The sequence below is a fragment of the Lagenorhynchus albirostris genome, chromosome 5 (genome assembly GCF_949774975.1).
Source record: "Lagenorhynchus albirostris chromosome 5, mLagAlb1.1, whole genome shotgun sequence".
Lineage (NCBI taxonomy): Eukaryota > Metazoa > Chordata > Mammalia > Artiodactyla > Delphinidae > Lagenorhynchus > Lagenorhynchus albirostris.
The window spans coordinates 110,762,490-110,786,319 of NC_083099.1; positions in this window are offsets into that span (position 1 = coordinate 110,762,490).

Here is a 23,830-nt window from a genome sequence, read left to right on the forward strand (position 1 = left end):
AGAGACTAATCAGGGCATAGTCCTCTCACGGTGGACAGCAGAAGCTCAAGAACACATGCTTACCCACACTGCTACATTCAAAACCACTCTTCCTGTAATATGGTTGCTCATATTCCATTGGCTAAAGCAGGTCACATGACCAAGCCCAACATCTACGTGGTTGGAAAATATACTCCACCTACCCTAGTAGAAGATAAGAAAATGTTACCTGGCAAAGGGTTTGAGTGTATAATTCAATGATAGGGAGAATGAAGATATTTCATAATATTTCCATAATATTTTACAATAGATGTTCATTACTTTAAATTTGGAAAATATATGTGCACACCTTGAGGAAAAAACTCTTGATCAGTAAGGTGAAATGATCCACTTATAATAAGAATTTAAAGTTGAAAATTTAGCTAGAATTTGTCAGTTTATAGTAAGCGTTGAGGTTAAACACACATTTAACATGTAATCGGATTGTTAACATAGGGATGCGTTTAGATTATATCTCCCAGAACCAAATGAATATAACATCCAGCATCACTTGAAAAATTAAGTTATTTAATGATGACATTGTCTGAAAAACATACCTTTCCCTCTTGATGATTGGGCATAACAAAATAATTTTTTTCTGGCATAATTTTAGGGCAAGAAGCACCCAATAATAGAAATCTAGCATTTTTGTTATGTTAGGGAAATATACTTTTAAAATATGATTTTATGATGTTCGATTATAAAATTATGTTATTTAGGCCTGCTTTATTTTATAATGATAGTAAATCTAATGTTAATAAAAATTCATATGCACTGGAATGTGAAGTCCATAATCGTCACCACATACGACTACTTCCCTGACACCCCCTTCTAGGGCTCAATGAGAACTTCAACCAACAATCCGTTTGATTCTTGACACTGCTGCCCAGAGTGGTGAGAAATAAAAAGGCTGATACGTGATTTTTTGTTTTGTATTTTCAGTACATGCACTTCTAAGCATTGAAGGTGCAATTTAAAAATCACTATAGTCATATTAAAGTATAGTGGCTAAAAGAGAAAGCAAAGATCTCATGTAATACTTCCTTACTTAAAAATACTTGATAACTCCCAAGTTGCCCACAGAATGAAGATCTTTTTAGCCATTTACCATTCTAACTTTATTCTCCAATATTCCCTTATAATACAGCCAAATTAGGCCATTCCTTGTTTTCAAATTTTACTCTAGGCTAACCTGCCTTTTAAATTTTTTCTGGGATTTTTCTCTCCTATTATTCAAAACCCTGCTGACCTTCCAACATTTACTCATATTAAGAACTTAATTTCAAGGCCCAAATACAACTGTCCTGAGAAACTTTTTCTGGTAACCCTAAGGTATTGAGTTCCCATTGCTTTTTGTATCTCTCTGGTAGTACATAACATATTTTAACCTCTACCTTATTTGGTTTGTCAACAGTTATATATTGGGCTTCCCTGGTGGCGCAGTGGTTGAAAGTCCGCCTGCCAATGCAAGGGATATGGGTTCGTGCCCCGGTCTGGGAAGATCCCACATGCCGCGGAGCAGCTAGGCCCGTGAGCCATGGCCACTGAGCCTGTGCTCAGCAACAGGAGAGGCCACAACAGTGAGAGGCCCGCGTACCGTAAAAAAACAAAACAAAACAAAACCCAGTCATTTATTGAATACCTGCCATGAGTCAGCCCTTCAGAAGTTCAATCTATTTCACATGTTTGTTGTATCTTAGCAAAGTATAATCTCCCTGAGATCAAAGGCTATCTTACTCATCTTTATCTTCTGTGTTGGGCCTACCACATCCTCTTTCACACAGTAGGTGCTCAATAAATATTCAGATGAAAAAATACTTTTTGTAGAAAAAAAGTCTCAGTAATTTTTATTCATTTTGCCCAGGAGATTTCACAAAAGGTTGTAAAATTTTACTCTAGGCTTCAGCAAAAGCACCTGTATCACAGACACTCAATAAACTGTAACAGGGTCATTAGAGGTAATTGGATCTATTTGAGCTAGGAAAAGACTGCCATTTGCCTTGAGGTATTTAAAATCAAAGATAGAATCTCATTTGTCTGGGATGGTTTGAGTGTGGGCCTGGACAACAGTTGTAATCCCTCCAGACTATTGTGGTTCTATTCTATTGATTTTCAAACATTCAAATAGTAAATGATAAAGTGACAATATGAGGATATACATACACTAACCTTAACTCTATATAACTACAGATTTCTACAAAAATTATTAACTATTTTTACTTATATAAAATAATAAACTAGGTAAAATTTTGTATTTATAAAGTTTTTTTAAACCTCTTTGATCTTTTTCCTATCTTCCGTAAGTACAGCTTTTATATGCCACTAATTGCTCAAAAACATAGAGTAGCCATTATTTCTTTATAGGTATAGAATTTTAAAGCTAGAAAAGATTAGAAACCACTGAATCTTTTCTGTTAATTTCACACAATGGTAACTGAGGTCTATAAAATTCTCACAACTATCAGAAGTAAAACTGTGACTAGTCTCCTGCCTCCTGATGTAATGTTCTTTCTACTTTCCCATCCTATACCTTTTAAAACTCTTCTGTCTTTTTTTGAGATTTCTACAATGAGACATCTTTATAATTACTTGGAAGTACTTCCAACTCTACCCTCAACACAAATCTTTACTCGGTGATTGTCTTCTATTTTACAAACTTCTGTCATGAAAAGTCTTTTCGTAAATTCTCTTCTGCCCAAATTCAAAGACTGTCCTCCTATATGAAACAAACTCTGCCGTTCCAACTCACAGTGACCTACTGAGTCTTCAAAAGAAATATTCTGTATCTAAAAGTTAAAAACTTTGCTAGCTAAAGAGGTAGATATAAAGACAGCTTTCAGGCAGTTTATAATACAGATGAGGAGATTAAACATGTTCATGTTAATAGGGCAAAATAATACGAGCGTTTTAAAATGGCCACAATGAACTGTTGGAGCACAAATAAGAGAGAGACATAGGTAGTATCTGTTGTAAGCAACTAAAGATGGTAAACATTCTGGAAAAAGGGAAGGATAATTCAAGACTAAAGTTAAGCACTATTCAAAGACAAGAGTTGGAAAGTGCAAAAGGAAAACAGCAAGTATAAAATTTGGCAAGGCTTTAGGGTTTGTCAAGCAGGGTAGTGAGGAGTAAGACAGGAGTAAGTCAAGGTGAAGTTTGGTCATATACAGTCTTAATTTCCAAAAAAAGGTGCTTGAACTTCATTTTCCAAGAAGTATGAAATTGAGAATATTTGAACAAGGAAATTTCTTGATCAGAGCTCTGCTCGGGAAGATTAAACCAGCTGGAATCTATTGAATGAATTGAAGAAGGAAATAACTGGACCAAGAAGACCAGTTGGGAATGAAATATGATGGTACAGGCAAAAGTTAAGGAGGGCCAGGGCTAGAGCAGGAAGTGGGAAAAAAATATATGGGGTCAAATGTGCAACAACACAAGAATAGAATCAATAGGATTTGGTAGCTGATTGGATATGGGCATGAGAATGTGGGAGAAGCAGTTAACAGAGATGGCCATAAACGGAGAAAGAGAAAACAGAAGGACATGCAAGTATTGCAGGCGAAAATTATTATAATGTTTTTGAAAAATATTGAGTTCTAATTTAAATTCACATTATGCATATTAAATGTGTACCACAAATCACATGTATATTTAGACACAGTAGTGATTTAATGCTTAATTACATACTGACATATTGTTCATTAAGTGTTTCAACCATTCCCATCTTGTCTCTTCAGTGATACAAGATCCTTCTTGAGGAAGGGGGAGAAAGGAGTAGGCAGGATAAACTGATAAGTAGAAAGCTCTTATTATATTCCACACTCAAACACTATGTGTATGCTGCTACTCCCATTTTACAGATAAGGAAACTAAGGTTCAAAACTATCAGGTAAGTCTCATATATTGCCAGAGGTGATGTAATGTGACCCCAGTCTTACTGACTCCCAGAACCCAGGGACTTTCAGGAGTACTAATCGGTAGAGATTCCAGGAAGCAGATTTTGGCTGAATATAAGAAAAAATAAAAAACCTTTTTCAACAATTACAGCTCTGAAGTTCAAGAAGCAAACTGAGACCTACAGGGAAATGTTAATGCGATTATGTAGGTATGCAATCTGCAAGCAAAGGAAATCACACAGATTTTTGTCCCAAATTGTCTCAAGATAATAACTGATATGACAGCAAGGTACACAGAAGCAAAAATTAAATATTATAGCTTTTCCTCTTCTTTGTGCTAAAGTATACACTTTTTAAAAATTAATTTAATTTTTTAATTTATTTACTTTTGGCTGCGTTGGGTCTTCATTGCTGCATGCGGACTTTCTCTAGTTGCAGCGAGCGGGGGCTACTCTTTGTTGTGGTGCACGGGCTTCTCATCGTGGTGCTTCTCTTGTTGTGGAGCACGGGCTCTAGGCGCGTGGGCTTCAGCAGTTGTGGCACATGGGCTCAGTAGTTGTGGCTTGCAGGCTCTAGGGTGCAGGCTCAGTAGTTGTGGCACATGGGCTTAGTTGCTCCACAGCATGTGGGATCCTCCCAAACCAGGGCTCAAACCCGTGTCCCCTGCATCAGCAGGCAGATTCTTAACAACTGCGCCACCAGGGAAGTCCTAAAGTACAGATTTTTAAAATAGTTTCCTTTTGCTTTTCTTTAACTCGAATGGTAGATGTTTTCACAATTTTCCTTGGATTTAATGTATACATGTTTGAGTGTTGTGGTAGGACTGTAGAGATGTAAAGACAGTGATCAAATTCAAGTATTAGCTTCTAATTAAGATTTCAGAAAGTAATTTGTTTCTTTGCTAAAATATGTAACTTTACATCACAGACTACTAGTGGAATGAATAAATGGAAATATGTTTCATGTGTACATTTCACAAGAAAGTAAAACTGAACGTTTTTTGACTTTAGGGAGCCAAGCTCCATTGCACTTGCACACATAAATTCACCCTGAGCAGGTTAGAAAATATAACATAAACTAATATTTAGACTTTGAAGTTGAAGTGTAAATTCAAGTCTCATCTTTTTTTTTTTTTTTTTTGCAGTATGCGGGCCTCTCACTGTTGTGGCCTCTCCCATTGCGGAGCACAGGCTCTGGACGCGCAGGCTCAGTGGCCATGGCTCATGGGCCTAGCCGTTGCGCGGCATGTGGGAGCTTCCCAGACCGGGGCACGAACCCGTGTCCCCTGCAACGGCAGGCGGACTCTCAAAACACTGCACCACCAGGGAAGCCCAAGTCTCATCTTTTTTTTTTTTTTTTTGCGGTACGCGGGCCTCTCACTGCTGGGCCTCTCCCGTTGCGGAGCACAGGCTCCGGTCGCACAGGCCCAGCAGCCATGGCTCACGGGCCCAGCCACTAAGCGGCATGTGGGATCTTCCCAGACCGGGGCACGAACCCGTGTCCCCTGCATCGGCAGGCAGACTCTCAACCACTGCGCCAGCAGGGAAGCCCCCAAGTCTCATCTTTTTATGCAACCCCACTTGTGAAGAATACCCTCTCACAGACAAACCTACCTGAGTACAAATGGTCAACTGGTCCTGCCAAAATCTGAATAAAGTTTTAAAAGAAACACAGCAAAACCAAATTCTCCTATCTCCTTCTTATTAATTTTGTTGCTTGATTTTTCCCAGACCATATACATTAAGAAAAGGGAGGGTGTTTTAAAATTTTTTGTTTATTTTTTATGTTTAACTTTATTATAATCTATGGAAAAATATGTCTGTGATCTCCACATGGGGTCCCTTTACTTTAGATTAGGTTAAAGTGTGGTAGTTTGACATGTAGAAACAGCTTAGTCCAAATTAGAAATGGTATACCCAGTGCAAAATGAAAGAAAACTTCTTTTTCAATAGCCAGGCAAATTTCAACAGTCAACTTCCTTCCAAAAACCCCACAGAAAAGTAGGATGAGGTAGCAGGTGCTGAAGGATAAAATAACCTAGAGATCCACACAGAAATAGGCAGAAGTTTTTGGACAACATTTAGTCCAAGATTAGATCTAAAATCCCTAAGATTCTCCCAGATTCCTTTCTGGAGAACACTATGTCTAAAATAAGAGTTAGTAACCTGGCTCTGGGAGTTTATCACAAACTCCAAGAGCTGGTGAAAGGGAACTCTGGATACCATATCTTTACAAATTCTCTGGAACCTTGCACCAGAGTTCATGGCAAATTGGATCAAAGCCAAAGACCTTAAAGGATTGGCCTGAGTGTTGATAGCTGGCTCTAGGAGGAGGAATGGAGACAAGGACAGATATTTACATTTCAGCTATTTAGAATCCTCATCAGGGAGGATGAATATGTCTACTTGTGTGATTTAATGCTATCCAAAAGCATATTCTTATTTTTCAAAGAGAGAAACTGGGATTGATAGGAGGCTAAGAAAATTTCCCAACATTATGTAGAGAGAGTCAAGCTAACATCTGCATTCAGACTCCAAAATTCATTATCTTTCCACTATATCAAGAGGTTGTAATATTCCTTATTCACAAGGTTTTGTTTTTTTAAAAAAATACTGTTCCCAAATTAGGATTCATCTTTCCATTTTCTAATTTAGCTTATTATTTCAGTGACTATATAGGTCATAAAATAAGCCTCTGGATCTTATACTATTAGTTGAACTTAGCCTTTGCTTTAGTTCCTCTTAGTCTCTCTGCCTAAAGTAGACAAAATATTCTCTAACAATAATACAACTTTTCCCTTAATTGATGCTTTCTCATAAAATCTCAACAATAGTATACTTTTTATAATTTCAAATTCTTCTTGACCAAACCTTCAAATAAAAAAACAAACCAATTTAGCAAAACTATTTACATTTTTAAATTAATGACAATACAAAAACACAGACCAACGTAAAAAAAAAAAGACAAATATAGAAGAGTTCTCAGATACTAGACTGGAAAATTGAAGAATAAAGAGATTAAAATAGCAAGTGACTATTTAGAATATATTTTAAAAATTTCTTTAAACATTGCTAAACAAAGGAAAAAAAGATCTGAGGAGATATTTTAAATTTGGTCAGCTTCCTTCTGGCCATTTCCAAATAAACATACCAAAACTAGAAAGGGTACATTTTAGTCTGAGACAATCTGGGCTATTTAGAAAAAGGTTTTTCTGTTCATTTAGACTATTAACCTCTACACACACACCCTTAGAAATACATACACAAAAGTTAAATATAAATTAACTTCTTAATATAAAAACAGCCAAAATCTTCTGTGCATGTAAGTTTATATATTTGTATGTCTCAGAGAATACTGTACCAGGTATAAGCAAACTTAGGTTCTAAACTGAACCTTACCCCTTTCTAACAGGGTGACTGGATAAGTTAGTAATGACTCTGTGCCTCAGTTTTCTTACCTGTAAAGTAAAGGAGTTGGGATGGATAATTTCTAAAGTCATTTCCAGCTATATGACTATATATGATTCTCAGACAAGTGGGATGAGAAAATCTATGAGGCTGTATTGAATTGCATTTGTCCTTGGTCCTGAACAACTTCAGAATTTTAAGCTGATTCATTACAGCCAGAAAGGAACATTTCCATTTCAATTTCAAGATAATCATAGCCAGGTTTAACCCTTTCAGATTAAATGTTGATTTTCTTAGCCCTCTATATTTGTTAGCCCAGGACTTTCCTGTAATTAGACGTCAATCTTTTGATTAATTCTGTATCTGCTTCAGGAAAGTGCCTACTTTTAGCCCCTAGATTATTTCTAACATGTGTGCTACCTGCCCTATGTATACTTGCTCTTGTGTTTTTGTGCCCTTTTCCTTGTACCTAAGTAGCACTTTACTTTAGCTGATAATTCTCTTTAAGAGCCCAATCCTGCCCTGTAAGATTTTTAACAATTCTGTCCCAAATAATGGATAGGATGATACACCTCTACTTCTGTCTCTGTTTTAAACCGGAAATATTTTATATCAAATATCACAAATCCTCTTGTTATTGCAATATTCTTTTATCTAAACATCTGTAATATTTCTTAAAATAAAGGGGATTAGAATTTTCATCTTAAAATATGTTCCAAAGTTTTAATTATTAGTTACTCAAAAATAGGTACATTCTACTTACATAACTTAAAGATCATATGATACTCCATAACTCAAAATTATAAAATTATAGTAAATTAACTGATGTACACATAGGAGTTATTTTGGCAAACTGTAAATTCAGTAATGGCGTAACTAAATGCAAAGGTCCAAATGGCTGACTCAGGTAGTAATTTATTAATGTGTTTTTACCACTCAGACACACATATTGACATATTGTTTTAATCAGTAAAAGGGACATACCAGTGAGAAATACACCATTTTTTTTTCTCTTTCTTGGTGTATCATCGAGAGGTTATCTCTAGCCTGAAGGGAAAAAAGGGTAGATGGAAAAGTATATTTTTATTGTATAAAAACTTAAATAGGAAATAATTATCTTAACTAAAAGTCTCTGAGTTTCTGCATTTTTCATTCAAAACAATCTAAATAACCCTACCTTTAATTTATTTCATAATGTATATGGCAGAGTCCCAAGCTGCTGGCACTAGACAAAGACTCAAGTAGAGAATAGATGATAAGAAACTGACTCTGTCGGGGAGTAGTTAAATAAACAATACTATATAATACACATATAAACACTAATTATTGCCAGGACTGAAGAGTATGTGCCATTATATTTCTTCTTTCTAAACACACTTCTGAGGAAGTAGTTTTAGTTCTTTTTTTGAGTTCTTTTAGCCTTCAAGGCTATTCTTTGGGAGTACAAAGGTACAAAGAAAAATAAAGTTAAACTCATTAAGAAAGATTTCTTCAGAGTCTCCCAACTAAAGCCTTTGATGAAGCTCTTAAATATTATCAATACATTGCTCAATTGTTAATTCTATAAAAATTATCCAGGGCTTCCCTGGTGGTGCAGTGGTTGAAGGTCCGCCTGCCGATGCAGGGGACGCGGGTTTGTGCCCCGGTCTGGGAGGATCCCACGTGCCGCGGAGTGGCTGGGCCCCTGAGCCATGGCCGCTGAGCCTGCGCGTCCGGAGCCTGTGCTCCGTGGCGGGAGATCCCACAACAGTGAGAGGCCCGCGTACCACAAAAAAACACAAAATTTTATTGCTTTTCTACAGTCTAGTGAATAATTCTAAGTATTTCTATTTGCTACATGAGAAAATGAAGGCAGATTATAAATTTCCCTAAATAGTTTTTTAAAGTGATATAAATAATCGAAATCACCTTTCACTCCCAGCATTCCCTAAGCAAATTATTGGTTGCAGAGTGTAATTTATGTTTACAATGATTAGCTAATAGTTTGCAATATATTAAATTCATAATGTAAAGTTGTGAATTTTAGTATGTGTATATAGTTTATTGTACAATGAGTCCTTTTTCATAATTACTGTATACAGTAAGTATATTAATACCTATATTATGCCTTTCTTAAAATAATACTTTAAAATTCTAGAGTTTCATAAGTGTTTCATGTGAATTTTTAACTTATTAAAGAATATTTACTGAGAATCTGGTATATGTCAGGCACCTTCAATATGCCAGTAATATAGCAATGAACAAGTCCTAATTTCAATGCTTATTGTTGGGAAATAATATCCATACTGTGTTTGAAACAGTTATTGTTTTCTTTAATATGGTATATTGGAATGCCCTGCAATGAAACAGTGACTTTTATAATTTAATTATGGTAAAGCAATTTTTAAAATCCATTACTAATGCTAAACATTCTCATGACCAATTACCTTTATATCATCTTTTCAGTTAGTGGCATTGAAAATACAGTTTCTTCATTACTAATAATGCTTTGATTTTATTGCTTTCATTTTATACATGGTGGCAATGGAAAATTCTACACAAGTCATTGAATTTTGTGGTTCCACGAGACGGTTCATCATTCTATTCTACTGTAGCTGGATAATAGCCTTTCTGTACATGATATGCTTGTTCTTTTAGTTCATCTTCTTTCTATTCTATTCTCTCTCTCCTCCCCTTGAGGCTGCTATTATTCTTCTCCACCCTCCATCCCATAACAAACTTTCCCAGCAAACTTGACTCCAGGACCCCTTTGTGCCATCCTGAAAACAAAAAACCAGTGTGTGAAATATGCTTTAATAGTATGTCTTTGCTGCTTATATAAAGGAACACTGTATGTAGAATAACACTTCATTTTTCTGTGATATATTGCCATATTGTAACATCATTGCCAAGGGACTTATTTTTTCAATATATTTAATAGTAAATTTCTCTATGAGCATATCAACTGGAAAAAAATGTCTATTATTCCTGATGAACTGGCAAATTCCCTATTATTAAACACTGAGCATTGTATGATCAACTACATTTTTCGCTAACTGACAAGAAACTTGGAGCCAGGAACCAAGCTTTATGCGGCCACAGGTCTATATAATTTTGGTAGCCCTAAGAAAAGAGAATTCAAAATTATGAACACAAAATTAAGTGCAGGGGGCTTCCCTGGTGGCGCAGTGGTTGAGAGTCCGCCTGCCGATGCAGGGGACACGGGTTCGTGCCCCGGTCTGGGAAGATCCCACATGCCGCGGAGCGGCTGGGCCCATGAGCCATGGCCGTTGAGCCTGGGTGTCCGGAGCCTGTGCTCCGCATCGGGAGAGGCCACAACAGTGAGAGGCCCACGTACCGCCAAAAAAAAAAAAAAAAAAAAATTAAGTGCAGGGATATGGAAGGGGCTCGTGTAAGTTCAGAGCCTTGAAGCTTAACCTTTATTAGCTACATGGCAAATCCACTTCTGCTTGGAACTACGATTTATGCCCAGCTGTTACTATTTTCCTCTCTAATTGTTTCTTAATGCACTAGCTACCTTGTTATCCTTACACAATTGGGATCTAATTGGTTGTTTATCTAAAATTTCTGAAAAATATGGAAATTATTAAAAATTACATACATATAAACATATTCTTTAAACTGAAAGCACATAAATATTAATTTGTTTGTTAATCTTTTCATTGATACACAAGGCTTTTTATTTGGGTAAGGTATTAAATGGAGGTTAGTTAACAGAGGTTGTCTTCTGTTTAATTACCCCATCCTCATCTTTATAATTTGAACTTTATATTTTAATTTTGGACTAATGGTTTTATATTTCATGTACCTGTGCTTTTATTAGAAGATGCCTCAAAATTATTTCAAAACAGGTGGATTAAAGTTATACTTACGACTACTTGTACATAAATTTTCTAATTTGTAGATTATCCATGATAATGTTGTCATATATGGCTGATTACCTTGGACTTTCCTGAGTTGCTTCTTTTTGTTATTTTTGGCATATACTATATAAACAAAAGATAATTCATCCAACTCAAAACATATGACAAAGTTTTTGTTGTATGTAATTTAGGACTATGTTGCTTCAACTTTCCAAAATCCTAACTGAGTATACATTGGGTACCATTTCTTATACACACTGATTATTTAAGTATACTCAAAAATAATAAAGGTGGGTAGATGTGTGTGTGTGCGTGTGTGTGTTTTAATGAACAGGCAAAAGTAGAAATGAGTCAATGTTTCAACATAGCTTTTGTGTTGAAGTTAACATATGCTTTTAAATTTGCCTAGGGACAAACTGTAGAAATATTAGCTATTGCCAATCTGTTTTGTCACAAAAGAATGAACAGCAAATGGTCATTGGTATTTTCATCTGACCTTGTGGTGTGGAGTTTTAAGAACCTGCAATAGTGCACAGATGTGTACTATCCTTTAAAATCTGCATCTAATCTTCTGGGCTCAGTTTCAGAATCCAGTGCTATCATTTAAAACAAATATAGTTTGTTCTTTCATCTGTGCAGCATAACAGAAGACTTTTAATCAAAGTCAGACACATATTCTGAAAGAAATCACTGTCTACCCTTCCATGAAAGAACTAAATTTCAGTACCTTACTTCAAATTTTACTTGTTCAATAAATTAATTTCACACACCTTATTTTGAATCATCCAAGATGGAGTGATTTCATTTCTTAACAAAAGATGGTTTGTTTCATAGAGTGTGCCTTGTTATGAGCTTTAGTATATTCTGAAATCCATTAATACAGGAAATTTGTTTTTATACCATTTTGCAGATAAAAATAGCATGTTATTGCATGGATGAAAAAGGACAATTAAAAACTTTTAAAATATTTTCTGAGGGAAAGTTCAGTTTAGGTTATTATGAAAATACTGCTTAAATCAATAGGCCTTATAAAACTGTAAGATTAACAAATATGAGTTCTTTTATTTAGTTAGTTATTTTTTGCGGTACGCGGGCCTCTCACTGTTGTGGCCTCTCCCGTTGCGCAGCACAGGCTCCGGACGCACAGGCTCAGCAGCCATGGCTCACGGGCCTAGCCGCTCTGCGGCATGTGGGATCTTCCCGGACCGGGGCACGAACCCGTGTCCTCTGCATCGGCAGGCGGACTCTCAACCACTCCGCCACCAGGGAAGCCCTGTGAGTTCTTTTAGAAATAACAATCTAGGTCTTTATTCTCAGTGTAACATAATCATGCATCATTGTAAGATGCAGTTTCTGAAACCTGGTCATTGTTTACGTTTTGAATGTGTGACAGCACAATGTTGGAGAAGTACCTAAGATGGATACTGAAAATAATGGGGGATTAAAAGTGATACCATAATAGAATGGACTAAAATTACTGGTGTGGTTACACCTGGAAAAACTGAAAAAAAGAGAAAATAAGATTGAAACACATTAAAACAGGGAAGTTTTAATAGGCTGAACTTTGATGTTTCCACTAACTTTAATGTTATAAAACATTTAGAAAAGGAAATTTAAGACACTTTTTTAAGCACTGATATTCCTAGTGAGTTCTAAACATAGGCAATTTGTTACCCTTAGAAAGTAGTGTACAGTAAAAATACAAAATAATCCATGCAAGATTTAGATATGTGATGAATGATGATATACAATTGGCTTATTACAGGAAATAAAGAAGTTTGAGACAAGTACTTCTGATCAAAGCAAGGAGAGCAACCAAAGTTTGGTGCCCCTGTGCAATAGAATACTGCATAGATGAGAAATTTGTCTCTAATTATTATGTTTCGTTTTTTCACTTTGAGAATATAATACATTTTTACAATGTAGCCTATCATGAAAAATGATCTAAAGTAATAATATTTTGAATGAACATAAGTAATAACTGATTTATGAGACAGTTACTCTAGTTCTTCACTCTAAGCAGATATATATATACATATACATGTTATAATCACATGTATATTTAAAATAAAGTTTAAGATATTGCAAAAATTCATAGTGAGTATTTGCTTCATGATGACTACTTAGGTATTCGGTATTGACTTCAGAAATCACAGCTCCAGTTTTAGGATCTAACTTCCCATGAAACAAATTTGACTGCCTGTTGCAACAAGTATAAGTATGTCATTAAAGACTGTAAAAGTAACTTGCTAAAAATGCCAGCTTGCCTCTTCCAGTTTGCTCTTTGAATGGCCACAAATTTTTGTTTGTAATTCTTATTGCATGAATCCCTCAGGATAGGCTTGGTTATGCTGTGGTAACAAACAACCCTAAATGTCTCAGTGGCTAACATAACAAATGATTATTGTTTTGCTCACTCTGTACATCTGGTGCAGATCATTTGAGGGTATTGTTCTTCATTGTCTTTCAGAGACCAGACTGATGGATGTTGCAACCACTATCTGGAATGCTTCCAATCACTGTGACAGCAGGAAAGACAGTTCATGAAAGTCTCACTCTGTCAGTTAAATGTTTTGGCCCAGAAGTGACCCATGTTGCTTCTGTTCATGACTCCTTTGGCCAGAACTAGTCACATGGACTCACCTGAGGAAGCCAAGTAAAGAGGAAATCAGAAAAGAAAATCCTACCAGGCAGCCAAAGATCAGAAACAGCTGGTGAACTGCACTAATGATTTCCACACTGTACATACAGCATCAACCTAACTGTTTTAAAGGCAACTATTATTGATTGAATAACTCATCTGAAACACAACCATGACTAAAAAGTAATATTAAAAGGCCATTTTTGTTGGCCTAGAAGAGTGAAAGAAGCCTTCTTAAGAGCCAGCTTCTGCTGGTATTCCTTGCTATGGTTTCAGTGTACTTCAAAAGCCTTCTACTAATTGTAAGCTTGGGTAAAACTGCTATTTTGTTGAGTGATGCCAGTTACAAAAACACTTCAGCAAGAGTGGTGAGCTCTTGGCAAGCTATCTGTCTCACTGGGAAACGAATTTCTGGAGAAGGGAATAACCGTACATGCTGTTATCACTGTCTTAAACTGAGAATGATCTCAGCCTTCAAAGTTGTTTCATCAAGGCCCTGCTGAAAACTTAGCCATTTTAAGGACAGGTGTCCTGCCAAAATGCTTATTGACTGGCTGTCACTAGATAATGTATTACTAATAAACAGAAACAAACTTAAGTCTCAAATACAGGAAAAATTTTCCCAGTCCATTAAGGATATGAAAGAAAAGGATTTTAGGGCTGTTTCAAAAATACAGCAGTGTCTGAACCTTTGAACATTATCTGTGTGGTGGGAACAACCAAAAACAAAGTTAGTTTCACACAATGCTTTATATTCAATTTCCCATTTCTCTAGGATGATGAACATTTTGAAAATGAAACAGTGGTTGAGGATCAAATATTAAAGCTTTTAGTAAATGTTGGCTTTGAAATATCCTTATCTTTGACATGCTGATTTTACAAAATAGGTCATAGATCCCAGAAATATTTAATTAGATAATACTTTGCATAAATATTTCAAACTTTGCCATTTTAATGTATTGGGAAGATAGAATGAAAGGAGAATGTTTATAGATACTTTTTTTAGTGTTTTGTATTCTATTGTATTACAATAATAAGATATATGAAGAAAAGATTGCTGTCTTTTGGAATATAACAACCTAATAATTATTTTTATTATTAAACAGAAGTATTAACAGCTAATGTTTCTTAAATATTTACCATATGCCATGTACAATTATTATGAAAACTTTATATGTATTCACTAATTGTATTCTCACAACAATCCTCTGGTGTAGGTATTATTATTATTATCAGCAATTCATGAATGAAAAACATTAAGACAGTCTGAATCCCAAACTTTTGCATTCACATTTTTTTCAGAATATGGGCTTTGGAGACAAAGAAACTTGAGTTCCAAATCTTACTTTACATTTAGTAAAAGTGGCAGCCACTTTCAACAAATTATGAAACCTCTGTAAACATCAATTTCTTCATTTGCAAAATTCACAGTCTTTTGATGGGAAAAAGTATGAGTAAGAATGGATATTGTCAATACTTAGCACACTTAGGTCCAAAAAACATCAGGTAATATCATCATCATCACCATCATCATCATTATCGGATATAAAGGAAAGCATTGTGCATAATCTCAGTAATATAGTGGATACTTAATATATATTAGTTACCTTTCTTGTATTTCTTCAAAAGTCATAATAGGCTGAAAAGACAAAAGACTACTCCACATGTGAAATGGAATCTAACCGGGATGGAATTCCACAGGACTATGAGAATTGTGTCTGTGAATGACCTTGAAATGAAAACCCAGGGACTATTTTTAATCTTATTTCTAAATTTAACTGTGTCATAGTCTTATATTCGTCCTCTCATTGTCAGGGAGTTTGGTGTTCATTTAACATACACTGAGTACATTTTTCAGTGTATCAGCTTTCAAATCCTGGCTTAGAATGAGTTTCAATGACTATTCACATTTCCCGCAGAGGCATGGTGGAATTTAATAAAAGATCTGTGGATTGAAGGGGGAGTAGGATATCAGGGTATGAAAGATTTGTGACAGCTCTGATATATTTCTTTCCTCTGTTCAAAAGCAAAAACCACAAAGCACTTTAAAATTACTGAGAAAATTACAACTGAATGTTAGTACTCTTTAAATCCAAGCATCACCTCTGACTATTAAAATGAATGTAAAGCTAAAGTGTATTTGAGGTTCAGTGATTTAAGTAAAAGTTCTCTGGGACCGGAGGTATCTCCTATACTGTCTGATTAAGGATACCTATCTGCAAAACTAAATGATGCACCAACATTGCAGGCTCAAATCAGTTTAATTGATTTGTGTGTATCATTATCCTCTCTGTTATGCTTATGTTTTCAATTGTCAAAAGCAGACTTTGCCAATTAAGAGCTATGTTACATATACAGCAGTCAGAGGATGGAGAGTCCTATCATTAGTCTATATCATACAGTGCTGGCCAAGAACACTACTTTTCAAAAATGGAAAAAACACAGTTTGAGAAATAGGTGCAATGACACATCAGTTCATGCAAATCCAGGAAACTAATGTGGAGGTGGTGCTATACTTAAAAACTCGTTTGGGTTCCAGGATGGCCAAGTAAAAGATCCAAAAGCTGACTGAAGGTAAGCTTAGTCCTATTATGTTAGCCTAGCAAATTGAAAGAGATGTCACAAGAAATTTTTCTGAAGTAGGTAAGAATCTTGACTAATAATTGCCATTAAAATGAATTTTTCAAGGAATTCCCTGGTGGCACAGTGGTTAAGAATCCTCCTGCCAATGCAGGGGACATGGGTTCTATCCCTGGTCCGGGAAGATCCCACGTGCGGCAGAGTAACTAAGCCTATGTGCCACAACTACTGAGCCTGCGCTCTGGAGCCCGTGAGCCACAACTACTGAGCCCACATGCTGCAACTACTGAAGCCCACGCGCCTAGACCCCACGCTCTGCAACAAGAGAAGCTACCACAATGAGAAGCCTGTGCACCACAATGAAGAGTAGCCCCTGCTCACTGCAACTAGAGAAAGCCCGCGCACAGAAATAAAGACCCAGCACAGACAAAAATGAATTTATTTTTTTAAATGATTTTTTCAAAAAAGCTGAACGTATGTATCACCTTGCTTATTTCTAATAAAAATTAGCCACACATTAAATCATTTTTTTGTTTAACATTCCTACTAAGTTTGTGCTAGAATAAAAATATCAAACTACAAAATTTAATGACAATATTTAACATCTTTGTTGATGCCAACAGATTTGAAATTTAAAATTTCCATTTGTCCAAGGAATTTAAAAACTTTTTTGTTATTTCATTGATGGAGATGAGAAAAAGAGAATATATATATACACCAAGTTGTTATGGATGAAAATCACTTTGATTTAAAAAAACAAAAAGATAAACTGGGGCTTCCCTGGTGGCGCAGTGGTTGAGAGTCCGCCTGCCGATGCAGAGGACACGGGTTCGTGCCCCGGTCCGGGAAGATCCCACATGCCGCATAGCGGCTGGGCCCGTGAGCCGTGGCCGCTGAGCCTGCGCGTCCAGAGCCTGTGCTGTGCAACGGGAGAGGCCACAACAGTGAGAGGCCCGCGTACCGCAAAAAAAAAAAAAAAAAAAAAGATAAACTAACACCCTTGTATGGGTTGGCTAGTACTAATTACAAAGAAAATTGCTAAACTTTGCTTCACTGGCTAAAATACATCAATTGAGGCAACAAAAAAATTTAAGTCTCCACGTTCAGGAAAGGCTACTTAGGAGTAAAGAAGTCAATGAGAATAAATTCTCTCTCCTCTCATTTCTCATTAAAACATTCTGGGAGATGCATCTGTGAGGAGCAGCTCACTCTGCCAACCAGAGAAGTTAGAGTTAAAACTATATACAAAAATTGAATACTGCTATCCCAGTCATGAAGTGGTATCCCTGCAGGGTGATCCCTCTTTTCTTCTTGAAAAGAGTTAGAAAAAGGCAAATAAACTGCAGGCAAGCAGCAGATCCAAGGTCCAAGAATCATGATCAGCAAAGCAATCACCAGCCAAATCCACCATGAGGCAGAGGAAAACACTTTGAGAGTATCATGCTTTGGAACCAATTATGGAACATTAGAGATAATGGACAATGTACACCATCACTTTCTTCTTGATGTCCTGCAGCCCTAACATAGAGTCTCTTTTGAAAGCTTATGCTCAATGCTTAATCTGATGTGGTTGGGAAGAAGAACAAGCTGTTTTCTACCTCTCTCAATTCCTCTGACTTACTCTGGAGCTTTCTGAAACATGCAAGAACAAATATTTTAAAAATCTTGCTATTTTTTCAGGAAAAAAAATACAAATAACTGAGTCCACTGGGGTAAACCTTTGTCAGTCACAGACATACCTTACTAAAAGTGACTTTTGATTGATAGTGACTTGTAAAATAATGTACTACCTTGTAAGGAACATTTGTGGGAAGGCAATATAGAGATTTCTTTGTGATTAGTTCTTATTTGTGTGTGTGTGTGTGTGCTCTAAGGGATTAGTTTTTTCTTTTTAAAAATTTTTAACATAAAGCTCTTCTTTCCTCCTCTGCAATTCTTGAGTACCACTGAGCATATTTTGATTATTTTTGGTGCCATTGTTTGATAGTCTTCTTTCTTTAGGTACAATTCTCTGACATACACTGCTTGACAGAAAAAAGTATCTACAAGAATTTCCTGAGAAGACATTCATATGCAGCATGTGTTAGATTTTTCATTTTCATTTGGCATTTTCCAACTCAACTAATTATGTTATCAGTCAATGTACACATTAAAAAAGAAAGTTCTAAGTAAGAAAAAAGCACAAAAAACCTTGAAGTCCTGCTGCCTAACTTGAGAGATATTCCTGACATCTTTAAATAGAAGAAAATTATATTGGTGCTTTTACATATCTGCATATTGTGTGTTTCGCTGTCTGTCTCTCTCCACCTCCACCCTCTTTCTTCTACATCTATTTCTCTAAAGACTTCTTTCTCAAGAATACAGGGTCTTTACTGATCCACTCAATGGTAATGGTTGCTACAGAGTTTATTGGCCTTTTCTGGGTTGTTGCTAGCTGTGGAGGTTTTGACACATTACATCTCTCCATCAAATATATCTATTACTTACATTTCTCATTCTCTTTCTTAGGCTATAAGGTATGCAAAAATTCTGCCAAACGTAAAAATGAATGGCCAGTTGTGACATGAATTGAGAATGTGGCAATGAACATATACTGCCAGTACATACTTACAAGCAAATACAGTGCTCCCCTTCCCGTATCCACCAGGGGATTGGTTCCAGGACCACTACCTCCTCACCCTTGATAGCAAAATACACGGATTCTCAAGTTCCTTATATAAAATGGTGTACTACAGTTGGCCCCCTATATTGTGGGTTCTGCATCTGCAGACTTAACCAACTGCAGATCAAAAATCGAAAATCGAAAATCAGTGGGAGGTTGGTTGAGTCTGTGGATGCGGAACAAGCAAATACAGAAGGCCGATTGTAACTGTATTTCATCATCTATTCCAATCGACTGTATTTTAATCAGTCAGTCAGCCATTGATTATAAGGCACATCATTATATGCATCACTAAGAAAGAGAACATATTTCCATTTAAATTTGACACATCATCACTTGTAAGATGAACCTCCATTTCATAGATGAAAGACATGGAGAAGGAGGGCACCACAGATTGATGAAATGTAGTGAACGTATGTATGTTGATGTGCCTCTTCCTCTTGTACTTCTAGTGTCAACTACCAAGCATATTACATTGATATTTTACTTACCTGCCTTCTTTCACTCTTCTTTTTTGAAATCAAATTTACGTGCAAGTAGTTTTGCTGATATAGCCTTGATTTTAGGATGCAGTTTAAGGCCTGTGCTTGGGTTCTCTCCAACGTATGTCATGGATCTTGGCACTATTTACTCCTGCAGAGTTAATTTCATTTATTCTGCCTTCAGTTGGCCAGTGACACAGATATCAGAGAGAGCTGGCACATGAGTCCAGTACTTGGGAACCACTTTGTTATCCCAGATTAAAAGAATTATTCAAAAATACATATCAATTTTATGGAGTAGTATGCCACTCATTATGTTAGTTTCTATAATTTTTGATGATTTTGAAATATTTTAAAATTAAATATTTAAAGGTTTAAATAAGAAAAAAAATACATATCAATTTTAAAAGCATTTGGGCTAAGATCTACAAAATTGTGAGGGAGGAAAAGTTAGTCTTCAGTGTCACCCTTCTTCCTGATGGCTAATTTTCTTACTTAGTATTCCAAAACATAAAGGTCAGAGGGTGCCCTATTATTCTGGGTAAAGCCCACAGCTCCTACTGAAAGCTGTGTGTTCTTTCTCTTATATTCTTAGGGATAGCATTTTAGCAATAAGCAAATCTGATAATATTATCCTTCCAATTGGACAAAGAGAGGGAAGTGAGACTCTGCCCCCAGAAAAAAAATGATATGCATTTAACACTGACCTTTGGGAAAGCAATTAATATATTTTTTTTATCCTATAATTAGGGTCTTTAAGTGAGTTGGGTAGAGGCAGGGCAGTTTTAGAACAAATAACAAAGGAGAGAAATTATGACAGGTTACCAGGTAAGATATTTTGGGGCAGGTGGACCTTCCATCTATCCACAGTGTATAGTTAGAACTTAAAGTTATTAATGCGAAGGACTAGCCTAGATTTAGGGAGAGCTTTTGCTTCATCTCAAAGAAAACTTTATAATAGTCATACAGTAGATTCTAGAAAAAAAGCCATTCATTTACTCATTCATAATCTTTTTTAGCATCTGTTATCAGCCTGGCCTGGGCTTGGTGTTAGGGAGATAGCAATAAAATAGATTTAGGTTTTGCTCTCATGGAATTTATAGTAAGGCAGAGAGTATAGGCATTAAATAAGTAATTATATGTGTAGTAGGCATTATAAAAGAGATATGCAGGATGTTATGGGATCTAATCTAGTGTTTGACAACCTAGGGTTGGGTCAAGGAGATGACATCTTATTTGAAACCTCAAAGATGGGTGCATAGTAATTGGTGAAAGTAGGGAATGGGGCAGAACTTCCAGGCTCAGGGAAAAGTCAGTCTTTTTGAGGGCCCAGAGGCCAGAGTGTTAACAGTACCTCACTAAAGCTAGAAGAAACTAACTGTGAAAGAAATATAAGAAGGTATGTAAGAGACAAGATTGAGATGATAGGTGAGGACCACCCACATTGTGGGAGGCCCTGTAAGCCATTTAAGTAGCTTGGATTTTATTCTAAAAGACACTGAAATATATTAAATGGTCTTAAGCAAGACTTAACCCATTTTATGCTTTTACTTTTTACTTTTTTAATATTCTAGCTGAGAGTAAAGAATAGATTAAAGAAGGGATTGACTGAATGCAAGAGACCACTGAGAAAGCCATTGGAGTAGACCAGTGGGGACCACCATGCTGGGAATAGAGAAGGGTGCTTGGCACCCACAGGAAAGCAGGGGAAAAGTGGATAAATTTGAGAGCAATTTGGAGGTTGACTTTTTAAGATTTATATGCTCAATGAAGAAAAAGAAGCCATCAAGGATGACTGCATGAATGCCAATTTTCTCTCTCGAACAACTGGGTAGGTAGTGATACCATTTCTGAAAACAAGAACAAAAAACAAACCAAACAAAAAGAGGGGGAAAACAACAAAAATGGGAAAAATTCCAGAGGAACTCTGACATTAAGGATCAAGTAATAAAGAGAGAGGTGACAGAGGAGATCAAAAAGGTACAGACAATCAGTAGAAGGAAAATCTAAAAAAAAGAAAAATTGTTAAAGAAACCAAAGAAAGCATTTCCAGAGTGAAAATCAACAATGTCAAATGCTACTGAAAAATCAAGGTACATAAAAACTAGAATTATTCTACTGGAGTTATTGACATGGTACTCACTGGCAGCCATGGAAAGACTAGTTTTGACAGTGTAGCCTAGGTAGAAAGCACCAGGAATAACTTCGAAGGGAGGTAATGGGATTATAGAATATAAACTCATTTAAGAAGTTTGACAGTTAAAGGGAAGATATGAAACATGTTTACATGCATATGGAAAGCAGCCATATGTGACAGTGTGTGATAGTCAAGGGTTTTTTTGAAAGCAATAAAAACTAACCTTAAACTAGTTTAAATAAAAAGAGAGGAAATTTCTTACAAGGATACAAAGGAATCTCAAGGAACCCAAGGGCAGGCAGAGAACACAATTTGCCAGAATCCAATTTACTAACTGATTAATTTACCAGGTTTGCTTGTTTGAAGAGCTTTAGTTGACCAGATTTTATTGTGATTACATAAATATTTGTGGGAATGTTTATTTTTGTGTCTTCCCTACTCTCTATTGCTAGAGTGGAAGACCAAGGTGAAGGTAAAGAAGATTGAGGGCAGTAAGATAGTATAATCACAAGAATGTACATAATTTTTTGTGGATAAATTCTTCTTATGACTATATATATATATATATATATATATTTTTTTTTTTTTTTTTTTTGCGGTACGCGGGCCTCTCACTGTTATGGCCTCTCCCGTTGCGGAGCACAGGCTCCGGACGCACAGGCTCAGCAGCCATGGCTCACGGGCCCAGCCGCTCCACAGCATGTGGGATCTTCCCGGACCAGGGCACAAACCCGTGTCCCCTGCATCGGCAGGCAGACTCTCAACCACTGCGCCACCAGGGAAGCCCTGCTCTTTAATTTTTAATGAAGTCTGTTTTGAAGCATTCTCTTCCTTTGATATCTGTAAATACTCTTCTTTTTCTTCTGCCTTTTTCAACACTTCTGTCTCCTCTGTCTCCTTTTTTGGCTCTTCTGCACTTGCCCTCTAAGGGAGGGTTTGTCTCAAGTCTTCAAACCTGAGCCCAAATCTGCATAGAGTACTTTAGTCTCCTTTAGGAATAAGACCCTTAAAGGAAATTCTCTCAGCAAAAACCTTTTTACTCCAGTAGAGCTACATACTGTAACTTCCACAGCCTGGGGTTGCATGATGAATACACAGATCCCCACAGCCATGATGCATCTCTGATTGACTCTTTATTGACACTCTCTATGTGAAGCCTCTCACTGTCCACTGAATGGCACCATTCCTCACACACGCCAGGACTAAAATATATGCTGCAACCTGTAGACCCTGAACCTTGAACAGCCTTGCTAGACTGGTCAAGCTATTTGCACAATCTAACTAGAACAATTTCCCTTGACCCATCTGATCCTGGATCACTTTTCTCCACCATTTTCAGTGTTACTTCCTGGTTCCAGCATGTCTTATGCTTTAATTAGATGTTGCATTCTAGTTTCCCTATATAAACTTATCACTGCAGCTTAGTTGGTATACTTGATGACTCCAAAACACACTTTGTACTGTCCAGGAGAGCAGAGAGTGGGCTGCAAAGTCAAACTATCTTATAATTGAGTTTTGAAAGTTCTTTATATATTCTGGATGAAGTCCTTTATCAGATAAATGCTTTGCAAATATTTTCTCTCAGCCTGTGTCTTGTCACTCATTCTTTTAAGAATGTCTTTCAAAGAGGAACCAAGATGGCAGAGTAGAAGGACATGCTCTCACTCCCTTTTGTGAGAACACCAGAATCACAACTAGCTGCTGGACAATCATCGACAGGAAGACATCGGAACTCACCAAAAAAGATACCCCACATGCAAAGACAAAGGAGAAGCCAAATGATATGGTAGGAGGGGGGCAATCACAGTAAAATCAAATCCCATAACTGCTGGGTGGGAGACTCACAGACTGGAGAACACTAATACCACAGAAGCCTACCCACTGGAGTGAAGGTTCTGAGCCCCATGTTAGGCTTCCCAACCTGGGGGTCCAGCAAAGGGAGGAGGAATTCCTAGAGAATCAGACTTTGAAGGCTAGTGGGAATTGATTACAAGACTTTGACAGGACTGGGGGAAACAGAGACTACACTCTTGGAGGACACACACAAAGTACTGTGTGCATCAGGACACAGGGAAAGGAGCAGTGACCCCAGGGAAGACTGAACCAGACCTACCTGCTGGTGCTGGAGACTCTCCTGCAGCGGC